Source organism: Theobroma cacao, chromosome 9 (genome assembly GCF_053813885.1).
Source record: "Theobroma cacao isolate CCN51 chromosome 9, ASM5381388v1, whole genome shotgun sequence".
NCBI classification, from domain to species: Eukaryota; Viridiplantae; Streptophyta; class Magnoliopsida; order Malvales; family Malvaceae; genus Theobroma; species Theobroma cacao.
Window position 1 is genome coordinate 43,624,295 of NC_142647.1, and position 14,152 is coordinate 43,638,446.

Genomic DNA, 14,152 nt, shown 5'->3' on the forward strand with positions numbered 1-14,152 from the left:
ATGGTGTGTAACAAGAAAATATTAACGACATCTAACAAGCTGTAGCGTGTAACACCATATGAGTAAAACGAAATGGCATGTAACAACAGGTAAATGACATATAACAAGCCGTAGCGTGTAATCACATTACAATGAAATCTACTAAATATTAGAAGCAATTAAGAAGAAAATATTTTTCATTTCAGACCTTGTCATTTTAGACCAGATACAATGATGACATTTTCTTTGAATTTATCATTACAAACTAGAATAACAAGCTAGAATAACAAGATGTTGAAATATCAACTCAGTCCATTATTAGATAACAAACACAAAATATAAATGCAAGAAAATTTAAAAGGAAATTGTGAGAAAGGTATTGGACATGGTTTACACAGTTAGTTAGGTCGACCCACTATATTTATCTACAAGACACATTACATTTTCAGACATTGTCCTTCGTATTGGATAGGTGTTGCATGTGTGATTGGTTTGTCTGTAAGTTGAACATGTTTTCGGTCATCGTCCTCGTGGAGAAGTCGTCTAACTTGGAGATGGTACCAGATTTGTGGATGAAACTGTAAACGAAGATGGGCAATTTTGTTTATTATGCCCGACCTTCTTGCATTGTGAACATCTCCGTGGTAGACTGTTTTCCTAGCTAATGGAATCCTTCTCCTCCTAGGTCTTCCCGTTTGACCTGACCAAGGTGGTGGCAAAACGATGATTTGTTTCAAATTAGAGGGATGTACCAGTCACTAGGATGCCTAACCGAGGGAATGGACCCACCATAACCCTCCACTAAAGAGGTTGTCTTGTAGTAGTTTGCGCAGAATTCAATGGCTTCATGTTTGCACTTACTGAAAAATCCAATGAACTCAAATAACAGATAAAGTTATGTTAATTATTAATCAAATAACAGATAAAGATATTCGTACCTTATTGTCGCGATGGCTTGGTAGCATGGTAGTAGATCTGTCTGTAGCTCAAAACATGAACACGTCTTTCTAGACAAGTTTACAAGTTTGTCTATCTTCCCCGTCTTTAACTTAGAACTCCACTTGATTGATAGGTTTAGCTAGAAAGTGATGTGCATAATTGAACCATTTGCTCAACTACTTGATAGCCCAAGGGTTGAGGGGCGTGGTCACCTTGACGGCTTCCTTGTATCTGTCATGGAACCAACACTGGAATATATCTCTGATGAGCTCGATTAGAATAATGCTTGTCAGTTGTCTTGCATGCTTCAAGCAGGAGTTAACACATTCCGTAATGTTGGATGTCGTGAGTTGGTATTGCCTTACCGGTGACCATGCACGTGCCTATATCTTAGGGTTTATTCTTATAAGGTCAAAATGGGCTCCTGCATGAACTTGTTTTTGAAGTTTTTTTTTTCAAGTGGTAATCGCATAAATTGTGGTGCACTTCTGGGTATGCAATTTGGATTGCTTTCTTAATACTGAGATGTTGATTAGAAATGAACATAGTGCTTTTAAGACAACCAACCGCATCACACAGGCTGCTAAGAAACCATATCCATGAGTCTTCGTCCTTAATATGGCCTATGCCAGATGCAACCAGATATAAGCACTCATTCACATCTTTGCATACAGTGACAAACAAAACAACCTTGAACCTGTCTTTTTGTTGTTGAATTTTCTACTCATGTAAGCGTATATATCGCATAGATAATATAGAGATGAGTAGAGTGTCGATCCTATAGAGAATTGAATTAATCTTTATTGTTAATTATTAAAATTAACACACCTTAATTTTATCTAAACAATTAAAAAGAAAGATTTTAAACTAATAAACTCATAAGTAAAACTAAAACTTAATCTAAAATCTATTAGCAAATTTACTTTATTAAATGTGAATGACTACCAGACCTAAGATTATGATATCCCTCAATACTTTATCTAATTATTGTCTCTCTCTCTTAACTTAGTTTAATAGATTAAGTTGCTAACCTAGAGTCCTAAATTATTTACAAGTCTCTGTCGACTTTCTCATAAAAATACCATTCTCAATTAATTTACTATATGTCTATACAAATTATATTGAAGAAAGATTCATTAAGTTTGTGCTCTAATTTTGGCTATGTATGGGTTATAGGTGTATGTCTACTCTATATGCAAATCAAACTATCTATCATCTAAATGTATTCGATCATAAGCTATTTTATTCAAGGTCTACCTAAATCTCCTTCGTCAAGGTTTAACCTAGATTTCCAATTCAATCTAATTGGTGGCCAGTCAATTATAAGCATTAGGAACATAATAAAATAAACAACTTAAATCCATCAAACATAAGTAAAAGAGAGATAAATAATTCAGACTATATATTGATTTCAATCATAATCTTAGATTAAAAACTTAGTTCCCTATTAAGTCATACATCATCATTGAATAAAATTTACACATTAAAACTAAGAGAATAAAAGAATAACAAAAAGATAGAAAAAGCCAACGATTGTCTTCTTGATCTCTAAATCTCCTTGAATTCTTCGAATTCCTTCAATGACTCTGTAGCTTGACTTTTCGATGTCAATCTGGTGTTTTCTTGCTTCTTTTTTTCATCAAGTCCTCTGAAAGGTTATTTTTATAGGCTTTGAAGTTAAGCCAAGTTGGGTGAAGAAAGAAGTCAATTTCAGCTGGGATGTCCTCATCAGACTATGTAAGTCACAGCCTTACCTAATTAATTAACAGAAATCGTAATTACTCTAAGATTACTGCAGTATGTTAACTTCAGTAAGATTTTTGATCATGTTAAATACCGAAATGGGTGAAGTGGTAAACATAAAAATTGTATATTTTTCTCTTCTCTTTCCAATGGTTTAAAAATCTCTTCATTTGAAGCTTTGTAGAGAAAGTTATGGTCAAAATACCGAAATGTATGCAGTGTAAGTCTACACCTCGAAATTGCTCTCCATCTTTCACTAAAATTTTTCTTTCAAATACCTACAAAAGTACAAATAAATCAATAACAACCTATCTTAACAATATAAAAATCAATTTAAGCATAAAATTAACTATGATTAGATTGACTCACCTATGCATTACTGCAAAAAGTAAGCCAAATTATTATCAAAATTATGCTCAAATAACTCTATATCATAGAGTTATCACACTCCCAAACTTAAGATTTTGCTAGTCCTCGAGTAAAACATAGAAAAGAACCTAACTTACGAAAATCAAATTCAATTAAATAAATATTGTTATTACTACTACTACTACTACTACTACTACTACTAGAGATAAAGTGTACAAACTCAATGATTCTTTATAATTTCCTAAAAAGTGTCTATAAATCATTAATCTAAGGAAAAATAAAGGTCTCATTTAAATTCATGTTTCAATTTTAATGCAAGCACATTCTCAAATGGATTTTCGTGTGTGTGAAATTTTTTACAAAAAATATCATGATATCCGGATGAGTTTATGCCAACACCAATTTCATATTAGTACTAGATTTCCATAGGTTTATTTTTCATCTCTCTCTTCACTAATGTAGACCAATACAAAGCTAGGGATCAATAGAACTTTATAAAGCTTGTATTGTATGGCTAGGGTCAAGGTATGATAAAGGATATTAATGTGGCTCAAATCACTCTAAGTACATAATTATTCTAGGACTTATATATAGAGCTCTATTTTTTTCTAGAACACCTTTTTTTCCACATTTGAACTTTTCTTTCATTCAACACACTTTTTTTTTTTGTAATTTCACACCCCCAAACTTATTTTCTTTGTATTGTATGTAATGAGGTTTTTTTTTTCATATTTTGAACTTTTTTTTTTCACATCAACATCACCTTTCCACCTTTTTCAACATTTAGCTCAATTTATATTTCCTAAAACAATATACATGCTTAGGAGTGAGGGTTGCAAAATTGGAAAATTAATTTTAAAGCTAGGCTCAAATATTATGTAGTTAAACAAAGAAAAGGGAAATTAGGCTCAAAAGGGGTATACTAGGGATAAAAATTTAAAAAGTTGGGTTTTTAGGCTCAAACAGTCCAAAGATGGCCTAAATCATCTCTCGAAGTAAGTATTGCCTAAGATTTTACCTCAAGAGAAAATCAAGCAAATTCTAAAATTCATGACATAATCTAAAATTCACATCAATATAAACCTTATCTAGATATTCACAATAATTCAAAGTAAAAGATATAATGTTTAAAATTGTGAAAATCACATCCTAACAATTATACTTAACAAAAAAAAAAATTAGCATGAATCCAAACAAAACCTTATTTACCAAAGGCTAAAAATTCAAGACAACTAGTTATTATCATTGGATTGAGAAATAAAAAAAAAATTGGTACAACTTTACTCTAGATTCCTAAAATTTAAACAAAAAATAAATTCATTTACTAGCTAATCCTAAATTATTTATAAATCTAGATAAACATGCACATAAAATTAAATTTAAAACTTCCACAAAATATTTATCATTAGAAAAATAAATTCATCCCCCCAACTTAAACTAAACATTGTCCTCAATGTTAGAAAAAATAAAAGAAAGGTAAAGAATACTCCCTGGTGATTGGATGAATTTTTGAGAAGCTCTAATCCTCATTTTTATTGTTATCATCACATTGCCATTTGGATGAATTTTTTTTACTACAATAAATAAATAAATAATGTAGAGAAATAAAATAAATAATAAATAAAAATAACTAAAAAGAAAATAAATAAAAAAAAATATTTTTTTATTGGGTAATGGGTAGTCCAAACAAGAAAAAGGAATTGGGTTTGGTCAGTGAGCTGCTTAATGTTGGCAGCCTAATGGAAGGTGGTGGGTAGTGGGCTAGTACAAATATGGGGGGAATTGGGTTTTGTTAGTGGGCTGCCCAATGTTGGCAGCCCAATTGAGGGTGGTGGGGTAGCCCACTTCAAAGGGGTTGTGGCCTACCCCATGTGGGAGCCACAACCTACATCCAAGAGGCCTTTTTTTTTTTTGTTTTTATGGAGCCACAGCTCATGTTGTTGGAAGACTGCTAAGCCGCGGCTTCCCATAGTGGGAGCCGCTGCTTATCACTTTTTTTTTTAAATTTGTTTTTTTCCTTTTTTCTTTTTTTTTCAAATTTTTTTTGAATTTTTTTTGAAATATTATTTTTTATTTTTATTTTTTTTACACGAAAAGTTTTTTTTAAATATATTTTTTTGAATTTTTTTTGAATTTTTAAATTTTTTTTAAATATATATTTTTTATGAACTTGCACAAATAAAAAAAATGTTAATAATTTAATAATTAAATAAAAAAAATAAAAATAAAAATAATAAAATAAAGTAAGTTAGAGTGATTGAGTTGCCTCCCAAGAAATGCTTCTTTATAGTCACTAGCTTGACTATGATACCCCATTTTGCACTACTTTATATGGTTCGAGATTTTCTTTATTGACCTTGACTTCTCTGACAAGTCTGCTATAAATCTCAATAATATCATAAGGATGAATCTTTACCACCTTAAACTTGTTCCCTTAATATGGTCTAAGATTCCTTGGCAAAAGATAGAGTTGTGAATCAGAAAGTACTACTCGCTGTCTAACCACAAAATTAAGATAGCTGAAAAATGGTGGTGGTTTTGTCTCAAGAGTTGGCGCCTGCATTGTTGAAGGTGGTGAAATAGGCTTACCTTTACCCTCATTGACTGAATCCACTTTATAGCAACTATCTGTATAGGGGTATTGAGTTGCATTGAACAAATTAAATACCACTTCCTCTTCTCCAACTTTGAAAGTTATTTTGCCATTATTCACATCAATAATTGCTTCAACTGTAGCTAAGAATGATCTTCCCAAAATAAGAGAAATTTGAACATTATCTTCAATCTCAAGCATAATGAAGTCCACCGAATGTATAAATGCCAAACTTTAAGCAAAACATCCTCTATAATCCTAACTAGGTGCCTAATTGTTCTATTTATTAATTGCAAGGTAACTGTAATAGGTTGTATCTCTTGAAATCCAAGTTTTTTGGCAATAGACAAAGGCATTATTGAAACACTAGCACTTAAATCACATAAAGCTTTAGAAATTTTAAAACTACCAATAGTGCAAGGAATAGAAAAACTCCCTTAATCTTTAAGCTTTGGTGGAAGCTTATTCTGGATTATAGCATTGCACTTTTCAGTGAGTGCAACTGTCTCAAAGTCTTCCAATTTCCTCTTTTTGGTCAGGATGTCTTTTAAGAATTTAAGATAACTTGGTATTTGTTCTAAAACTTCAGCAAAAGGAATATTAATGTGTAGTTTTTAAATACCTCAAGAAATCTCTAGAATTGTTTGTTAAGTTTTTGCTTTTGAAAACGTTGAGGAAAATGTGGTGGAGGTGTGGGAGCAGATTATGATTTTTCTTTTGAATTTTCAGCAGATTTTTCAACCACAATATCTTTTTTAGCATCTTTTTCAATTTCTTTCTCATCAGATTGAATTGAAATCTCAAGATTTAATGCTTGATTACTTACCTCTTTACGTACCTCTTTTCCATTGCAAAGAGTGATTGCCATACAATGTTCCTTACCTTTTCTTCTTGGGTTGGGTTCAGTATCACTTGGTAAGGTAACTTGAGGTCTAGTATTTAAAGCATTGGCAAGTTGGCTTACTTGAATCTCAAGATTTCTAATGGAAGCTGCTTGATTTTGAATGGAGGCATCAATCCTTACCATAAATGCATCAGTCTTTGTTATAAATGCATCAGTCTTTGTCATGAATTGCATGAACATATCCTCCATTGAAGGCTTTTTTTCTAGCATAGGGGCTCTAGATGGAAATCTAGGGGGAAAGTTTGACTTAGCTGCTAATGAAGACCCTTGATTGTTATTCCATAAAAAATTAGGATGATTCCTCCAACCAGGATTATAAGTGTTGGAATAGGGATTGTTTTGTTGCCTATTTCCAACAAATTGACAAGACTTAGAATAGATGGGACAATTGTCATTGGAATGTCTTTCCCCACAAAATTCATATGTCATAAAGGAGTTTTAAGCAACATTAACACTCAGTTTATCTATTTTCTTTGTGAGAGAGGCCAATTGTGTAGAAACAGTGTTCAATACATCTAATTCATGAATTCCAGTAATTTTTTTTGTATCCAATCTTTCAGATGGCCATTGATAATTATTAAAAGCTATCTCTTCGAGTAAATCATAAGCCTCATCAATGGATTTACTCATAAGTGCACCTCTAGCGGCAATATCAATAGTAGTTCTAAAAGGTCCCAACAAACCATTATAAAAAGGTTAAACTTGCAGCCACTTAGGTAATCCATGGTGAGGACATCTTCTCATCAAATCCTTATACCTTTCCTAAGCTTCATATAGTGATTTAGAATCAAATTGCATGAAAGTAGTAATAGCATTCCGCATCTTTGCTGACTTTGCAGGTGGGAAGAATCTTGCTAAGAATTTTTGAGCCAAATCATCCCAAGTATTAATGGAACTAGTAGGAAGCGAATTTAACCAGCTCTTTGCTTTATCTCTCAATGAAAAAGGGAAAAGCCTCAATCTTATGGCATCATCAGTAACACCATTGGCCTGGAATGTATCATAGATTTTCAGGAAATTTACAATATAAGCATTCGGATCATCATTAGGCAAACCCCCAAACTGAACAACAGTCTAAATCATCTGAATGATTGATGGCTTAATTTCAAAATTGTTGGCTTGAATAAGAGGTCTTCGGATACTATAGTGGAGATTTTGCAGTTGTGGGACTGCATACTCCCTTGAAGGCTTAGTCTTCGTTTCTTATTGATTAGCCATTGTTTTACTTGGAGCAAATTTTTTTTTATTTTTCCTCTGAAGTCTATGAAAAGTTTTCTCAATTTCTGGATCAAAAGGAACAATTTTCAAATTTTAGGCTCTTCGCATACAACGACCAAAAGTACCTGAAAAATTAAAGAAAAGAAAAGTCTATATTAAAATTAAGAATGCTTGGTATTAATATTAACAAGAAAGAATTAAAAATCAATTCCCCAGCAACGGTGCCAAAAACTTGTTGTTGAATTTTCTACTCACACAAGTGCACGTATCGCAAAGATAATATAGAGATGAGTAGAGTGTCGATCCCACAAAGAATTGAATTAATCCTTATTGTTAACTACTAAAATTAATACACCTTAATTTTATCTAAACAATTAAAAAGAAAGATTTTAAACTAATAAACTAATAAGTAAAACTAAAACTTAGTCTAAAATCTATTAGCAAATTTACTTTATTAAATGTGAATGACTACTAGACCTAAGATTATAATATCCATCAATACTTTATCTAATTATTGTCTCTCTCTTAACTTAGTTTAATGGATTAAGTTGCTAACCTAGAGTCCTAAATTATTTACAAGTCTCTGTCGAGTTTCTCATAAAAATACCTTTCCCAATTAATTTACTACATGTCTATGCAAATTATATTGAAGAAAGATTCATTAAGTTTGTGCTCTAATTTTGGCTACGTATGGCTTATAGGTGTATGTCTACCCTATATGCAAATCAAACCACCTAATCACTAAGTGTATTCGATCATACGCTATTTTATTCAAGGTCTACCTAAACCTCTTTCGTCAATGTTTAACCTAGGTTTTCAATTCAATCTAATTGGTGGCCAGTCAATTAGAAGTATCAAGAACAGAATAAAATAAACAACTTAAATCCATCAAACATAAATAAAAGAGAGATAAATAATTTAGACTATATATTGAGTTCAATCGTAATCTTAGATTAAAAACTTAATTCCCCATTAAGTCATACATCATCATTGAATAAAATTTACACATTAAAACTAAGGAAATAAAAGAATAACAAAAAGATAGAAAAAACCAAGGATTGTCTTCTTGATCTCCAAATCTCCTTGAATTCTTCAAATTCCTTCAATGACTCTGTAGCTTAATTCTCCGATGTCAATTTGGTGTTTTCTTGCTTCTTTTTTTCATCAAGTCTTCCGAAAGGTTGTTTTTATAGGCTTTGAAGTTATGCCAAATTGGGTGAAGAAAGTAGTCAACTTCAGCTGGGATGTCCTCATCAGACTATGTAAGTCAGAGCCTTGCACAATTAATTAATAGAAATTGCAATTACTCTAAGATTGTTACAGTGTACCAAATTCGACAAGATTTTGACCATCATACATGCCGAAATTGGTGAAGTGGCAAACATAAAAGTTATATATTTTTGTCTTATCTTTCCAATGGTTTAAGAATTACTTCATTTGAAACTTTGTAGAGAAAGTTATGACCAAAATACCGAAGCATGTGTAGTGCAAGTCTGCACCTCGAAATTGCTCTCCTTCTTTCACTAATATTCTTCTTTCAAACACCTACAAAAGCACAAATAAATCAATAACAGCATATCTTAACCATATTAAGACCAATTTATGCATAAAATTAATTATGATTAGATTGACTCACCTAAAATAACTAATTTTAAAATAATTAAATAAAAACTACTAATTTTTATGCATTACTACAAAAACTAAGCCAAATTATTATCAAAATTACGCTCAAATAACTCTATATCATAGAGTTATCACTTTCAGATGTGTCACATCAATTGCAACTACAAGACACATTATATCCCTAAACCCCTAGATACAAGCCCCGTTTAGCCAGAAACAATATTGAATCATTGTGCCTCATCAATAGCCACTGTAGTGATTGTACCGAGATTTTCTCATTTCAAAATATAAACATACGAGGGTAGTAGTTGAAATGACTTCTCCGAGGGACCAAAAACAAGCCTTTCTGCATACTTCTTCGTTTGCCAGGCCTTTCCATACAAGCATTACAATTCCCACACAACCCTCATGTCACAAATTATGTCCTTAAGTTTCAATGCTACTCTATTAGCCTGAAACTTGTGTGACATAAGTTCACCAATTATCTACGCATTCACGATTCAGAATCGCCCATGCAAACCATTGACAGTACACATGTGTACTTTGTGGTATGCCTGATCTTACCAATATTCTATTTCAGGTAACTTCATTGCACGCACACTAAACTTGCATGCCTTGTCCTTACAAATAACCTCAAAATGAGCTTGACATGACCTTTTTACTCTTAAACTGCTTTTTTAATACTAATATGTTCAAAGGTCGTTTCAATTCGGCCTTGAAGGAAAACATTTTTCCTTTGTATAAATAGTCATTGGCAGATGTCAACTCCTCAATGGTAATTGTTTGGAAAGAAAACCTTTTGGCACCCAAAATAAGCCATGTACGAGATACACATGGATTTCCCTTTGCTCGATAACTATCATTGGGCAATGTCTTAGGTGAATGAATCCCATTGTTACCAGCAATAAGGTTATTGTATATGGGTCATCGCACAAAACATCTCATACATTAACACCTCCAACATGTTCCGTTTCACCTTCAACATCATTGCAATTTGGAATGTCATTGTCATAAAGCCAATCATCATCTAAACTGTCATCATGCCATTCATCAGGCCCGCTATTAGAATCGTCATAAAATCTATCTTCACCGATAGGGAACCAATCCTCTTCACCCTGATCAGATGCAGTATTAACCTTGAGTGTCACAATGCCATCCTTGAGCATCGTAGTGTCATCCTCAAGTGTCACAGTGTCATTTGAAAATGGCATTACACCTTCTATAGTTTCATCAGATGGTTGCATTGGTTAGATAGAAACAAGTAATTGGTTCGATGCACATACTGATTGAAATTGTGTAGTCAACTTTTGTGTGTCTATTGGGTTGCACAAACTCATGTGCATACGTTGATTGCAATGTCACAGTGTCATTTGAAAATGGCATTACACTTTCTATAGTTTCATCCGATCGTTGCATTGGTTGGATAGAAACAAGTAATTGGTTCGATGCACATGCTAATTGGAATTGTGTAGCCAACTGTTGTGTTGCACAAACTCATGTGCATACGTCGATTGCAATTGTTGTGGGTGGGACCGAATGCTGTGGTATATGTGAGGCACTATAAATCTCAATCTGATTGATGTGATTACCATGTTGTACAACTTCTTCATATGGCATAACATTTGTATGGCTTTCCTTAATGGTGATGTACATTACCAAAACATTCCTTTGCTCAAGTAGAATTAATGTAACATCTTCCTCGTCTTTAAAAATTGGGTGTGATAACTCTCCGAGTGTATTGATCAATGCATGTAACTCAATCTTGTGAATCTATGAGTTTACCCTAACAACATCTTCAATCAACTTCATTAAGTCAGTAAACGACAAATCACTCATAACCCCTTGTATTTGTGACTCACCACCCTTGTAAATATCCTCGACCCACTAACCATCGTGTCTTATCATAAGTCGCACAATTGGCATGCCATTGAAATTTTGAAAAAAAAAATGTCAGTCAATTTGCACATTACATACCATATTTTAAAATTTTGCTACACGCCCTATCGAAAACATGTTATACGCCATGTTGAAAAAATTTTGTTACACGGCATGTTCAAAACAATGTTACACACCATTTTGACAACATGTTACACACAATGTGCATAACAATTTTCTACCCGCCATGTGCATAACAATGTTGCTACCCACCATGTTCAAGAACAGTATGCTACAAGACATTTTTGAAAGAAATATTTCTACATGCCGTGTTCAATGATTTTGCTACATGCCATGTGTAATGATTTTGCTACACGCCATGTGCATAACAATTTTGCTACACGCCATGTGCATAACAATTTTGCTACACCATTTTCAAAAGAAATATTTCTACAGGCCATCTTTAACAAAAAAATTTTTACACCCCAAGTACAATGATTTTGCTACACGCTATATTTACTATACATCATGTACAGAAAAATTTTATTATACGCCATGTACTAAAACATATTATTAAAAGCCAAGCTCTTTCAATATATTTTTTACATGCCATTTGCATTAGAGATGTTACATGCATGACGTGTAACAACTATAGGAAATGTTTTAATTTACACACAAAGTTTAAGAAATTAATGGGGTGGGTTTTTCATCAACTTTTTGATTTTGTGAAAAGCAGCAATAAACTCAATAATATACATTGATGTCATCTCTGCTCTAGGGTCAGTATATCAACGACGATATAGTGAAATGTCGAGAGATAAATCACAACATGATGACGATGGTGCTCAACAGATAGCTGGATGGCAAGAGAGATTTGACAGAGCTGAGAAAGCTTAGAGAGTTGATAGAGTTGAGAGAGTTGAGGAAGTTAAGATAGTTGAGCATATGGCGGGAGGAAGATATTGGGAGATTAATTTGCCAGAAATGTATTCAAGGGTATTTTTGTCAACTCATGTTAAGATTGGATAAAAACAGTTAACTTTATATCGTAGGCTATTTTTGAAATCACCTTATCAAGAGGGTTATTTCTCACAATTTCCTCCTCAAAATATCTTTCTTGATCTCAAACCTTGCTTTCATATTCGGCACATGCCTACCTTTTCCTTTTTCCTCACATTCGGCTTGCTTTTCTACTTCGTAGAATTAAGAGATCTTTGAAGAGTTCGAAATTTCTTTCTTGGTCTCAAGCCTCGTCTTCATACTGAACACATCCCTACCTTTTCCTTTTCCTCAAATTCGACTTAAGTGAGCGAAGGTATGAGAATGAATACGAGGAGAAAGAATCTATTTATAATATTTTTTTGTAAACATGAGGAGAGATCTAACCTTACCTTTATATAATGAATTCTTGCTACCACTTATCGTAATTCATTTTATAAGATCATATTATGAACTATATAATATTATCTTTTTTATCAAGATCAAATTAATTTAGCATAATTTTGATAAAAGACAAATATAAATTAAATAATGGGTCCACATTTTAATTATTCAAAAAAACTAACAATTCTGCATTTGGATTATATTATTTAAATTCATAATTTTGAAATACAATTTTTCTTAAAAACAACTCATAGTCTAGGACAAACTGAAGACTTATGGGTTAATTAAAACAAAATGGTCTTGAGACTACTACAACCACCGTTCTCTTCAATAAAATTTTATGATATCGAAAGATAGCAATAACTGCATGTATAAAGATATATATATATATATATATATATATATACATGTATATCACTCAATCTTATTAACATGAACTCAATGCTAGAGTGTAGCAATGAACAACAACACTTTTTTGATGATCTATTTTCATAGGTTGTATTCATTTGTTAGTCACTTTAATTTCCACTTTATGCAACCCAAGTTTGGAAAAGAAAAACTTTATAGTTTATTCAATAAATTTGTATATCTACCTTACATATCTCAAAATATATTTTATATGTGAACTATACAACCTTAAAGCTATCAATTTATACCCTACTTATGCTTAAAACTAACACATGATAAAAGAATTACATTATTTTTAGGAACAAAGTTTTGTAAGAAAAATTTCGTAAAAAAATAAGGTGCCATTATTGACGAAATTCTGATGATTCTCCAACCCTTTCATAATTTTTGTTTTTCTCACCTATTTTTAATAAAATTCCGACAAATACAGTTGGTTGAAAATTTGTCATAATTGAGGTGCGCGCTAATTCAAAATTTTTTACGAACAATCTTTTGGTAGAAAAATCTGTTGGAATATCATCCTATCAACAAACTGGCGTTTGATGCATTTTTTTGACAGAATTCCCATCGACAAGTTCAGGTTAATTGTTAAAATATATATTTTTTATTTTGTAAATAAAGTTAAAAATATAAAAGGGGTGAAATTCCCATATCAAGGCCGTAGCTCAAATTCTTCTTAGAACCCTAACCCAGCCATGAAAACAATGAGGTTTATTGTTGGGGAAAGAGCTATTCCAATTTGTGTAACTTAAAATCACACTACCACCAAACATATTTTCAGAAACATCAGTCATGTGTTGCTTTCTTAGAATGATGTTAATGGAAAACAACTTTAAAATATGTTGAACAAATTATAAAATAGCACTTTGATTTAATAATAAGCGTCACCCAAGTTTACTAAGATGGTTGGTTTAAATTATACAATTGGTCTCCATACTCTACGAAAATAATGGATTTAATCCCTATACAATAATTTGTGTAAATTAGATTCTTATATTTTGTGAATTTGTTAATTATAATCCCTAACTCTAACACAGTTAAATTTAACGGTTAAGTACGCTGATATGGCGTTGACTATATGTTGATATGGCATGACCGTGTTGATGTGGCACAATGCT

General features: G+C 32.2%; 1 non-coding gene across 1 annotated transcript; it reads left to right on the forward strand.

The window, feature by feature from the left end:
* The first annotated feature begins 7,245 nt into the window (after positions 1–7,245).
* On the forward strand, positions 7,246–7,352 carry LOC148761004 (small nucleolar RNA R71). The gene has a single exon (XR_016028692.1). It is a non-coding gene; the product is annotated as a small nucleolar RNA R71 (small nucleolar RNA).
* The last annotated feature ends 6,800 nt before the right edge of the window (positions 7,353–14,152 follow it).